At 43.9% G+C, this 11,713-nt stretch overlaps 1 long non-coding RNA gene across 1 annotated transcript; it reads right to left on the bottom strand.

Annotated features, from left to right (window-relative positions):
• Positions 1-9,157: 9,157 nt before the first annotated feature.
• Positions 9,158-11,707, bottom strand: LOC123047209 (uncharacterized). Its single transcript, XR_006422843.1, has 3 exons — positions 11,257-11,707; positions 10,132-11,181; positions 9,158-9,408 (listed from the first exon to the last, which is right to left on the bottom strand). It is a non-coding gene; the product is annotated as an uncharacterized lncRNA (long non-coding RNA).
• Positions 11,708-11,713: the final 6 nt, after the last annotated feature.

Raw genomic sequence — 11,713 nt, 5'->3', positions numbered from 1 at the left:
ATATATATATATATATATATATATATATATATATATATATATATATATATATATATATATATATATATATAAACGACAGAAACAGTGAAGATTTTGCAAAGTTGAAGAATTTGAAAAACTAAAGAATTTCAAAACTGAGTAATTTCAAAAATAAAGATTTTCAACTTTGGTGGTGGCGTGACCCATCGTATAAGAATGATGATTTCAGACACCGCGTACAATTGTCGTAGGGTTCTGATGATCAAATTCTTTATTAATTTTCTTCACACTTAGAGTGTTATTCTTCATTGATTGAAGAAAAATGTTTCTTCATGTATTGCACATCTAAGTCATCAATATTGCATAAGTGTTAGGATGAGTGTCCTTTTCAAAAAACATTCGAAGACTCTAAGATATTTAGCTCACACCGCAACTTGTTAAATCTCTTCTCATCCAAGGGCTTTGTGAAGATATCGGCTGGCTGTTCTTCAGTCTTCACGTGCTCGATGGAGATGTTGCCCTTCAACACATGATCACGAAGAAAATGATGACGAATTTGAATGTGCTTTGTCTTCGAGAGCTGAACTGGGTTGTGAGAATCTTGATGGCACTCTCATAGTCACAGTAGAGAGCCACATTCTTCACGTTGATGCCGTAGTCCTTGAGAGTTTGCTTCATCAATAGCAATTGAGCACAGCAAGAACCAGCAGCAATGTACTCAGCTTCCGCAGTTGACAGTGATACGCAGTTCTGTTTCTTCAAGGACCAACAGACCAAAGATCGTCCGAGGAAATGACAAGTATCAGATGTTGACTTGCGGTCCACACGATCACCAGCATAGTCAGAGTCAGAATATCCAATGAGATCAAAAGTAGAGCCCTTGGGGTACCATAATCCTAGTGTTGGTGTGTGAGCTAGATATCGAAGAATATGCTTCACAGCCTTATGGTGTGATTCCTTCGGTGTAGCTTGAAATCGAGCACACATGCAACACTAAGCATTATATCTGGCCTAGATGCACATAGGTACAATAAAGAACCAATCATGGAGCCGTATACCTTGTGATCAAAGTCAATACCATTTTCATCACTGCATAGATGACCATTTGTGGGCATAGGAATTTTGACGCCTCTGCAATCTTGCATGCCGAATTTCCTCAGAACATCCTTGAGGTATTTCTCCTGAGATAAGAATATGCCATTGTGCTGTTGACGAATTTGAAGACCTAAGAAAAATTTCAACTCTCCCATCATAGACATTTGATATTCTTCAGTCATCATATAGGCAAATTCATCACTATAACGTTGGTCAGTGCAGCCAAAGATAATATCATCAACGTATATTTGGCACACAAACAGTTCACCATCATAAGATTTAGTAAAGAGAGTAGGGTCGAGTGAACCGGGTGTGAAGCCATTCTTCACGAAGAATTCCTTCAAAGTATCATACCACGCCCGAGGGGCCTGCTTGAGGCCATAGAGGGCCTTGTTGAGTCTGAAGACTTTGTCAGGATTCTTTGGATCTTCAAAACCTAGGGGTTGAGCAACATATACTTCTTCCTCAAGCTTACCATTGAGGAATGCATTTTTCACATCCATTTGATATAAAGTGATATTATGATGGTTAGCATAAGCAAGTAATATGCGAATAGCCTCAAGTCTAGCAACAGGTGCAAAAGTTTCATCGAAATAAATTCCTTCAACCTGTGTGTAGCCTTGAGCTACAAGTCGTGCCTTATTCCTCACCACAAGGCCATTTTCATCTTGCTTGTTGCGGTAGATCCACTTTGTGCCAATGATATTATGCTTGCGAGGATCTGGACGTTTGACCAGTTCCCAGACATTATTGAGCTCGAACTGATGTAATTCTTCTTGCATGGCCTGAATCCACTCAGGCTCCAGAAATGCTTCATCTACCTTAGTGGGCTCTGTGATAGAGACAAAAGCATAGTGCCCACAAAAGATAGATAAATGTGAAGCTTTTGAGCGTGTTAGAGGACCTGGTACTTCAATATCATCGATGATCTTATCAACTTGCACTTATTTTGCAACGCGAGGATGAGCTGGTTGTCGTCGAGGAACTTGATCACCATTTTCTTCAGCATTGTCTTCAGGTGCATTAGCTCGACGCTCTTCGCGTTCTGGAATGAATTCTTCAACAGATTTTTCAGTAGGAATGACATCCTCAGTCACCTTGAACTTGATAGAATCCTCAGGTGCTGGTTCATCTATCACAGAAGGTAGGTGCTCTCTTTGCGAGCCATTAGTTTCATCGAACCGCACATCTATAGTTTCAACAACCTTGTGAAGAGCGTTGTTGAAGACTCTGTAGGTGTGCGAGTCCTTACCGTAACCAAGCATAAAACCTTCATGTGCATTCGGTGCAAATTTAGCATTGTGATGAGGATCTCTAATCCAACATTTAGCACCGATGACTTTGAAATTACTCACATTGGGTTTCTTGTCAGTGAGGAGTTCATAGGCAGTCTTCTTGAAGAATTTGTGAAGATATACTCTGTTGATGATGTGGCACACAGTATCAATTGCATCAATCCAAAAACAACGAGGCGTTTTGTATTCATCAAGCATAGTGCGAGCCATCTCAACAAGAGTTCTGTTCTTGCGCTCCACGATGCCATTTTGCTGAGGAGTATAAGGAGCAGATAACTCATGAGTAATACCAAGTTCAACAAGATAGTCATCAAGACCAGAATTCTTGAACTCAGTTCCATTGTCACTCCTGATGTCCTTGATCTTCACACCAAAGTTAGTTGAAGCCCTCGAGGAGAATCATTTGAAGACTTCCTGCACTTCATATTTGTAAGTGACAATGTGTACCCATGTGCAATGAGAGTAATCATCAACAATAACAAAGCCATATAGAGATGCATCATTAGTGACTGCTGAGTAATGATTAGGACCAAAGAGGTCCATGCGAAGCAATTTGAATGGACGAGTAGTGGTCATGATAGTCTTCGATGGATGCTTGGCCTTGGTCATTTTTCCAGCTTCACAGGCTCCACACAAGTGATCCTTGAGGAATTTGACATTCTCAATGCCAATGACATGCTTCTTATTCGCAAGCGTGTGTAAATTCCTCATGCCTGCGTGACCAAGTCATCGATGCCATAGCCATCCTTCTGAAGCTTTTTCAAGTAGGCACACGGCTGGTTGTGGTCCTGTAGAGAAATCAACAATATACAGATCTCCTCTCCTAAAGCCTTCGAAGACTTTGGAATGGCCAGCTTCCATGATCACAACACAATGATACTTGCCAAAGACAACAACCATATCAAGATCACAAAGCATTGAGACTGACATGAGGTTGTATCCTAAGGACTCGACAAGCATGACTTTGTCCATGTGTCGATCCTTTGAGATCGCAACCTTACCTAGACCCAATACCTGACTTTTGCCTTTGTTAGCAAAGATGATATGCTTCAGATGTGAGGGTGATAAAGGAGCATCCATCAATAGGTTCTTGTCACCAGTCATGTGATTTGTACATCCACTATCGAGGACCCACTCACTGGCTTTGGGTTGATCATCCTGTAGATGAATTAGTGCAACTTACGAACTCATATACTTCATCAGTGAAGAATATGATATCAAATTCATCAGATGAATTTCATCAAAGAGTAAAAACAGATATAGCAGTATGAGGACGTGTGAAATGAAAGTTCATTTCATCATGATTCGCCTGCGTCCTTTCAGGCATTTTTGTCAGGCCCCCAGCAAATTCTTCAGACGTTAAAGCACGTCTGGAGACCTAACCCTGCGGAAGAAATTAGTTCCTTTTCTTCACCACCCACATCAGAAGGGGTGGCAAAGAGTTCATCACTCTACGAGCTCCATATGATAATGGTGGCATAGAAGCCAATCCATTTCGTTTCACATAAGAGGGGTTAGGGTAAGCATATGAATAAGCAGAGAAATTCTTCGAGGACTTATGAACATATTAGTTTGAAGAATAATTCACATATTCATAGCCCTTATCTCTACCCTGCGAAACAGAGTTTTTAGCACGATGATAATCATATGAGGACTTTGATCCTATTGAGGAATTTGATCCACGTGAGGAATTTGGTCCGTATGAGGACTTGGATCCATATGAAGAATTTGGTCCATACGAAGAGTTTGATCTGGGGTTCCTATTCTTCACAGGTGGTGTCATGAGGACATTCACCTGAAGACTTTCAAGGCACTTCTTGGATACCCAGATTTTCTTCATGGGAGAACCGTTCCTGCAGTTAGTGCCAGCATATCTAGCAAATACTTCACCATTCTAATTTTTGAACAATTTATAGTTGGAGTCAAATGACTCATCAGAAGAATGAGGAGATTCACATGTAAAGCCAGATAAGTTAGATGGATCAACTGGAGGTCCCTTTGCAGCAACCCATGAGGTTTTGGGGTACTGCTTAGTCTTCCAATATGTTCCATCAGCATTGAGTTTCCTCCCAAAGGCAATACCCTCTTTCCTAGGGTTCCTGTTGAGGATCTGCTTTTTAAGCACATCACAAAGAGTCTGATGCCCTTTGAGGCTTTTGTACATGCCTGTCATGTACAATTCCTTCAGCCATGCATCATCAGTGATACTAGCAATGTCCTCAGATGAGGAATTAGTGATAGCAGAGGCAGGTGAAGAATTTGTAACAGTTGAAGCATTTGAACATTCAGGTGAAGAATTAGCAGATTCACGTTCAATGCACTTTAAGCATGGAGGAACAAATTCTTCTTGAGAAGCGCTGATTTGTTGAGCAAGTAGTGAATCGCGCTCCTTCTGAAGATCTTCATAACTCACTCTTAGCTTCTCAAGATCTTGCTTTCTTTGAAGAAGTTCAAGAGAAAGCTTCTCGTGATCAGATAAGAGAGCGTTATGATGAACTTGAAGATCGTCAAACTTGGAATGTAGTCCCTGAAGACTTTCAGCCAAGGCTTTTGACTGATCCATTTCTTCACCCAACATATCATCGCTCTTATTTAGCATGTATTGAACTTATTCCAAAGCTCTTTGTTGTTTAGTGGCAAGGAAGCAAGTTTGACATAGCAAGGTTCAAATTCATCGCCAGATTCATCATCACTAGATTCGGATAGGTAGGATTCGGTTACCTTAGCACTGTTTGCCATAAGGCAGGGGGTAGACGATGATGATTCTGGTTCGAATGTCATCGCATTGAGAGATTCCTTGTAATCCTCAAACCAAGGATCATGACGAGTCCGATGACCTTCATAGACCTCAGAGAGACGGTCCCAGATTAGCTTCGCTTGATTGAGATGCATGACGTTCCTGAACTGATTTCGGGACAGACTAGAGCAGATGACATCCTTTGCTGTGAGGTTAAGTAGTGTGTACTTGCGAATGTCATCAGCCTCAGCCATCTTGCATAGATCGGTAAGACCAATCTCGATGACGGTCCACAGTTCGCTGTCCATAGCCATGAGTCGCTTTTTTATCATGGCCTTCCATCGAGGGTACTCATGACCGTCAAAGATGGAGCAGGAAATGTTCCTCGATCCTGCAGTCGACATAACTAGAACTCCTGGTGGTTAAACCAAAATCACACAGAACAAGGGAGTACCTTGCTCTGATACCAATTGAAAGTGCGTTATATCGACTAGAGGGGGGGTGAATAGGCGATTTTTATGAATTCTTCACTAAGGAATTTGCCGGTGAGGAAATTCCTTAGCGAAGAACTACTTGCAGCGGAATAAGTACTCAGAAGTAAGCATAACAGAATACACACATAGTCATCATGATGAAATGAAGACAAGCACAGAGTACAGAAAGCGTAATCACAGGATAACACAAGATGAAGACAAACAGACTGAAGAAATTGAACCGAGGAAATTGAGAAAGTCTTTAGTCAAAGTCTTCAAACACAGATATGAACAATCACTCAACACAGTAATGAGGAAATGAAAGAGTTGAGGAAATAGAACCAGTTAGGTTGGTGAAGACAATGATTTGGTAGACCAGTTCCAACTGCTGTCTCAGTTGTACGTCTGGTTGGAGCGGCTGAGTATTTAAACTCGAGGACACACAGTCCCGGACACCCAGTCGCTGAGCACGCAGCTCAGGACACCAAGTCCTCACCGTATTCTCCTTGAACTAAGGTCACACAGACCTCGTCCAATCACTCATGGTAAGTCTTTAGGCGACTTCCAAACCTTCACAGACTCGGTCACTCGGCGATCCATAATTCCTCTTGGATGCTCTAGACCATGACGCCTAACCGTCTGCAAGAAGCACAATCTTCAAAGGTAACAATCATCGGATCCACGCAGGATCAATCTCTTCAGTGATGCTCAATCACTTTGGGTTTGTAGATGTTTGGGTTTGGGTTTTTCCTCACTCGATGATTTTCGCTCAAAGTCCTCGGAGGATGGGATGCTCTCAAATGACAAGTGTCAGTTTCTCTCGGAGCAGCCAACCAGCTAGTGGTTGTAGGGGGCGGCTATTTATAGCCTAGGGAGCAGCCCGACATGATAAGACATAAATTTCCTTCAATGATATGACCGTTAGGTGGATAAGATATTTTGGGACACCTGGCGCGCAGCACAGCTACGGTCAGAAATTTGACTCTCAAATTTCTCAGGGCTATCATGTTCCTCACTATGTAGGCAATTCGCACTGGCGAATTCCTAACTCCTCAGTCAGAACAAATTCCTCAGCGGCCAGAAGAACTTCGTCTTTATCACTGAAGAAATTGACTGAACTATATGAGATTTCCAAAGCCTTCACTCGAAGGGTTTGGTAGGTGTAGGATTTTGAGTTGAGCATCACATGGAAAATTTTCCTTAGTATTTCCTCAACCCCCTTTAGCAGTACGGTGTTTCCTATGACTCAAGAAAGAGAAAAACAAAACTATGAAAACCAAAGTCTTCAAGCTTCATATTCCTCGCATGAATATCAAGTCTTCACGGACACACCAATTTCTTCACTTTCAAAGTCTTCATGAAAGTCTTCAGGAATACCAAAATCTTCAGTCGAAGATATTCATTTTTAGGGGTCGAATTTTTCTCTAAATATCAAACTCCTCATAGACTTATAGACCTGTGTACACTCATAAACACAGTAGTCCACTACAAGAAATATGTCAACTTGTGACCTTGACTATTGGTCACTGAAAGGTCATTGTTTTTCATTTGCGACCTTTTTTTGACCAAAAATAGAAGGTCAAAAGCTGAGGGTCGTAAACTGACTATAGCGACCTTCTCTGTGAGAAGGTCGTGGATGTTTACGACCAAAATATTCCTACTATGGATTTTTGGTCACTAGCAACCTCTCCAGGCCACGTAGGCATCCAGCGTGGCAAGCTGATGTGGCACAAGATTCAGCCCGGTCCAATTAGGTGTTTTACATGGGCCGAGCCCACTAATTCCAATAGATTTGTGTTTTTTTATGGTCGACTAAATGGGCCAAGCCCAATTTTTGCAAGCCTTTTCTTTTTGGGCCATTTGCATTTCTATCCCTAACTCGAACCACCTACTCATATTTGTCCCTAATTTCGAAGCTTGCTCAAATTTACCCCTCTGCCATTAGGTGACGTTACAAAAATGCCCTTCCGTTCCGTTTCCGTCCGGTCAAAGGGGTTTGACCGTCTATTTGCCGTTTTCTGGACAATTGCCCCTGCCTTCATGTGTCACTTACATGGAGGACCCACTCGAAAAATAAAATAAAAGGAAGAACACTTTCTCTCACCCCCTCTCTCACACACTTACATATGGACCCCAACCAATAAAAAGGCAATTAAACTAATTAGGGGTGGGTCCACTACTCAGACACACAAAAAGACAATTAAACTAATGCCCGCTAAACTAATCCCGCCGGTGACCAAATCCCGCAGGCGACCAAACCCAGCGGCGGAGGCACACCGGGAGACTGCGAGGAGGCCGGCCAAGGGAACCAGGCGATAGCCTTGGCTCGGCCACGTTAAGGGTTGGTCTCTTAGGACCATATGGTCGCCGGAGCTAACGGCGGCGACCATTCCTGCGGCGGCTCTGTGCGGCCCAAGCGGGGGAACTAAAGTGCTAGAGGGAGAAGGTCGCGGGGTGTGCGAGGCTAAGGAGATCACTACGACGACGATGGTCACGTCGCTGGGCATACCAAAGCGATGACTTCGATGATGGCGGCCATGGCATTGCTCAGATCTCGCGGGCAAGACGACCATAGACCACAGAGTTTGTTGTGGAGGAGGTCCACATCTTCTGGAGCACCTCAGGTTGCTCGGGAAGTCGCAGGAATCGGCCAAGGAGCTTCAACGACGCCGAATCGGTGGCGGCAGTCTGACGCCGGAGGCGGGGAAGAAGCATCATGGTGCTCGGTCCTTAGGTTCTCTGGTCAAATTCGTAGGCTGGGATGAAGAGGGCATCTCATAGGAGCTCCGTGGTGAGGTGGCGGCGCTTGAGGTTGAAGTTGGCCACGTGAGTGACCGACAACGGCGACGACGTGCTCTCCGGCGTGCTTGTGGGAGAGGTCTAGAGGGCGGGAGAGAGAATGAGGGCATCAGGGGAGTCTAGTGGCGGCGTCATGGGAGGCCAGCAGCGGCGCAAGGCGAGCTAGCGGCAGCGGTGTCGATCAGGCTCGGGCCTCTGGTTCGCCGGAGCTGACAGAGGCCGTGGCGTAGGGAGAGAGAGAGATGATTTATTTCTTTTATTTTATACTTTTTGTTAGGCCCCACTTGTAAGTTAGAGAGAGAGAGGTGGGAGGGATTTTTTTTCTTCTTATTTGTAGGCCCACATGTAAGTGATACAAAGAGAGAGGTGAGAGAGATTTTTAGTGAGAGGGCCCAGCTGTAAGGAGGGGCAAATTGTCCAGAAAACTTCTGGTAGACGGTCAAACCCCTTTGACCAGACGGAAACAGAACAGAAGGGCATTTCTGTAACGCCACTTAACGGCAGAGGGGCAAATTTGAGCATGCTTCGGAATTAAGGGTAAATCTGAGTAGTGGGTTCAAGTTAGGGACACAAACGTAAAAGACCCTTTCTTTTTTGGGCCCTTTACTTTTTCTTGCAAATTTCTTTTTTTTGGCCTTTTCATTTTGTTTTTTGCTGGCGTTTTCATTTTGGTTTTTATAACTTTTTGGCAGAATTATTATTTTCGCTATTTAAAATAAACTAAACAATTCCACAGCAACATCATCAATTGGCTGTAGCCTTTTCAGGTGCAGTACACAGGAATACAATTTTGCCCATATATATTGTTGAGAAATTCTCATAATTTTGCTGTCAAAGCAGCATGTACACAGGAATACAATTTTGCTATCAAAGCAACATTTCAAACGTACATCTTCATGACATTGTACATAAAAACCAGCAATAAAAAGATTACAATATGCCATTTGGCTCAGATCTTGCATGCGCAGCATCTCACATTCATGTACAGGAGAGGAGGAGGGGCTTGAGTTGTCCTGAAGGATACGCATTCCTGAAGGACACAAAACGTAGAGGTATTATTTTGGACAGTAAGCTCCAAGACAACATTGTAGGCTATTAACGTAAAATAAGTTATTATCAGGTTAAGCCTCCATAGTTTAGTGATCATTTTCTCATACAATTTTATTTCAACTTAATAGTGTCCAGAATGAAGCAAGGAACTAAACATCAACAACAAAAAGGTGAGAAACTGCATCAATCAACAAGATAATGGTTGTATGATTTGTTCTTCAGGAACTTGGACAGCCAATCGACCAAAAAAGTTGATGGAGCTTCATAATAAAAAATTCCCGCCATTTGACTTACCACTGCATGGTATATCAGTAATTTGCTATCATTCTACATTCATTTTATATAATATCTACCACCCAAACATATTCTAATCTTATCACAGATTCACAGCTGAATTGACTTACCATTGCATTCCCATCATTAAGGTGCACATACACATGTTGACTTCTAAATAAATGAGAGGCACCAAGGACAATGCACACATGCATATTGTAAGACCAAGGTAATTTGTTTCTAGTTACAAATGGATTAAGATGGACATTTTCACAGCCAACACAACAAAACACATACGATCAACAAACCAATTATGCAGTCAGCCCTCTGCTTATACAGCACCACAAACCAAACTTGAAAGCACTTCAATAGTAAATCAAACCTGTTACTGATGCTAGTAATAAGAAGATGGACAGATGTGTATATATACCAGTGTTGACGGGGCCAACGGTGGCCTGCTTGTAGAGGCTGTAGAGGTAGAGCTTCTCCTGGGAGTGCTCCTTCTTCTCCTAGGCATGCTCCTCCTACAACAGCAGCAACAGTAGGTAAAGAACAACAATAGAGTCATATGAGCTGCTGGGTTCATAGCATCAGTTTGACACCAACAACAGCAGAGATTAGAGTCATATGACAACGAAAACAACAACAAAAGTAGTTTGACAGTAGCAGCAGCAGAAATAGTTTCAAGTAGTCTTTTCTGATGGATGTAAAACTTGAGAATCTAGTATACCATAGTAGAACTAATTTTCATATGCAGCATAATTTCAACCACCCAACTTAATTCTAGCCCTCCATTCTGAAGGATCTACTACTGAACCATGCAGAACAAACAACGAGAAAAAATAACAGCATTTAGAATAGTATAAACAGAGAGCAGCCATGCCAATAAACTAATAATAAAATTCTATGATAGATAAGAGAAAAACGGGACTGCAACACAGAATCGATAGCAGCTGCTACATCTAATTTAACTAAGACCAAATCTACAGCATATTTTCAATCATAAGGTGGCATCCTAACTTAAATTGACAAGCCATCCTAACTTAATTGACAAGCCATCCATTCCTAAGGATCTAATTTGAGAATCTGACATAGAACAATCTCATAAACAGGGGACTACAGCATGCCAAACAACAAAGAACACACATGCAGATATGAACCAATAATAAACTGTAATTAATCTCATAGACAGGGCACTGCATGATGGATTCGGCAACAGCCACATCTGATTATTCAGAACAAATCATATCAGATCGTGGGCGTAAGAACAAAACAGGGACCGCACGCAACCATGGAGATCTCATCTAACAGACAACGTAGTTCTTGGCGGCGGCGCCAATTAGGCGCTCGGTGTTGGTGAAGGCGACGTAGGAGGGCATGGTGCGGTTGCCCTGGTCGTTGGCGATGATCTCGACCCGGTCATGCTACCACACGCCGACGCAGGGGAGGAAGAGGCCATCCCGCCCATGGCATCCTGGATCTGGGAGGGATAGAACACGAGGTGAGGAAGTGAGGGAGGGATGTGAGGAGGAGGAGATGGAGTGGAGGGACGCACCTGAGTCGCCGGGGTGGGGGTGGTGGGCGGCGGCGACGGCGGCATCCCCTCTCGGACAGCAGGAAGTCATCCACCTCCTCGCGCACGACCTGCGGTGTCGACCCCCACCGGAACAGCCACCCGCACGGTAAAAGGGCACGGGCACGCCGGCGCCTGCTGCGGGAAGACGACGTGGAAGGACAGCCGCCGCGGACACGCCCCCACGACGGGGTGGTGGGTTAGTGTGGGGATCCGGAGCGGGGAGGAGGAGGAGGCGGCCATGGTGGACAGTACGGGATGCGGGGGCAGCGGGGTTGTGTAGATTAGATCTGGGGGATCGAGGTAGGAGGCAGAGGGCGGAGGGTAGGGAGAGATGGTGAGGAGAGGGACGAGGTGGGCGGTGGGTGAGGAGGACGGCGAGGTCGGCGGTGGGTGGACTGGATCTCCGTCGTCCTTGGTTGAGGTCGGCGATGGGAGG

The sequence above is a fragment of the Triticum aestivum genome, chromosome 2B (genome assembly GCF_018294505.1).
Source record: "Triticum aestivum cultivar Chinese Spring chromosome 2B, IWGSC CS RefSeq v2.1, whole genome shotgun sequence".
Classification (NCBI taxonomy): Eukaryota; Viridiplantae; Streptophyta; class Magnoliopsida; order Poales; family Poaceae; genus Triticum; species Triticum aestivum.
The sequence above is the reverse complement of the archived record's forward strand: the minus strand, read 5'-3'. Positions and strand labels throughout refer to the sequence as shown.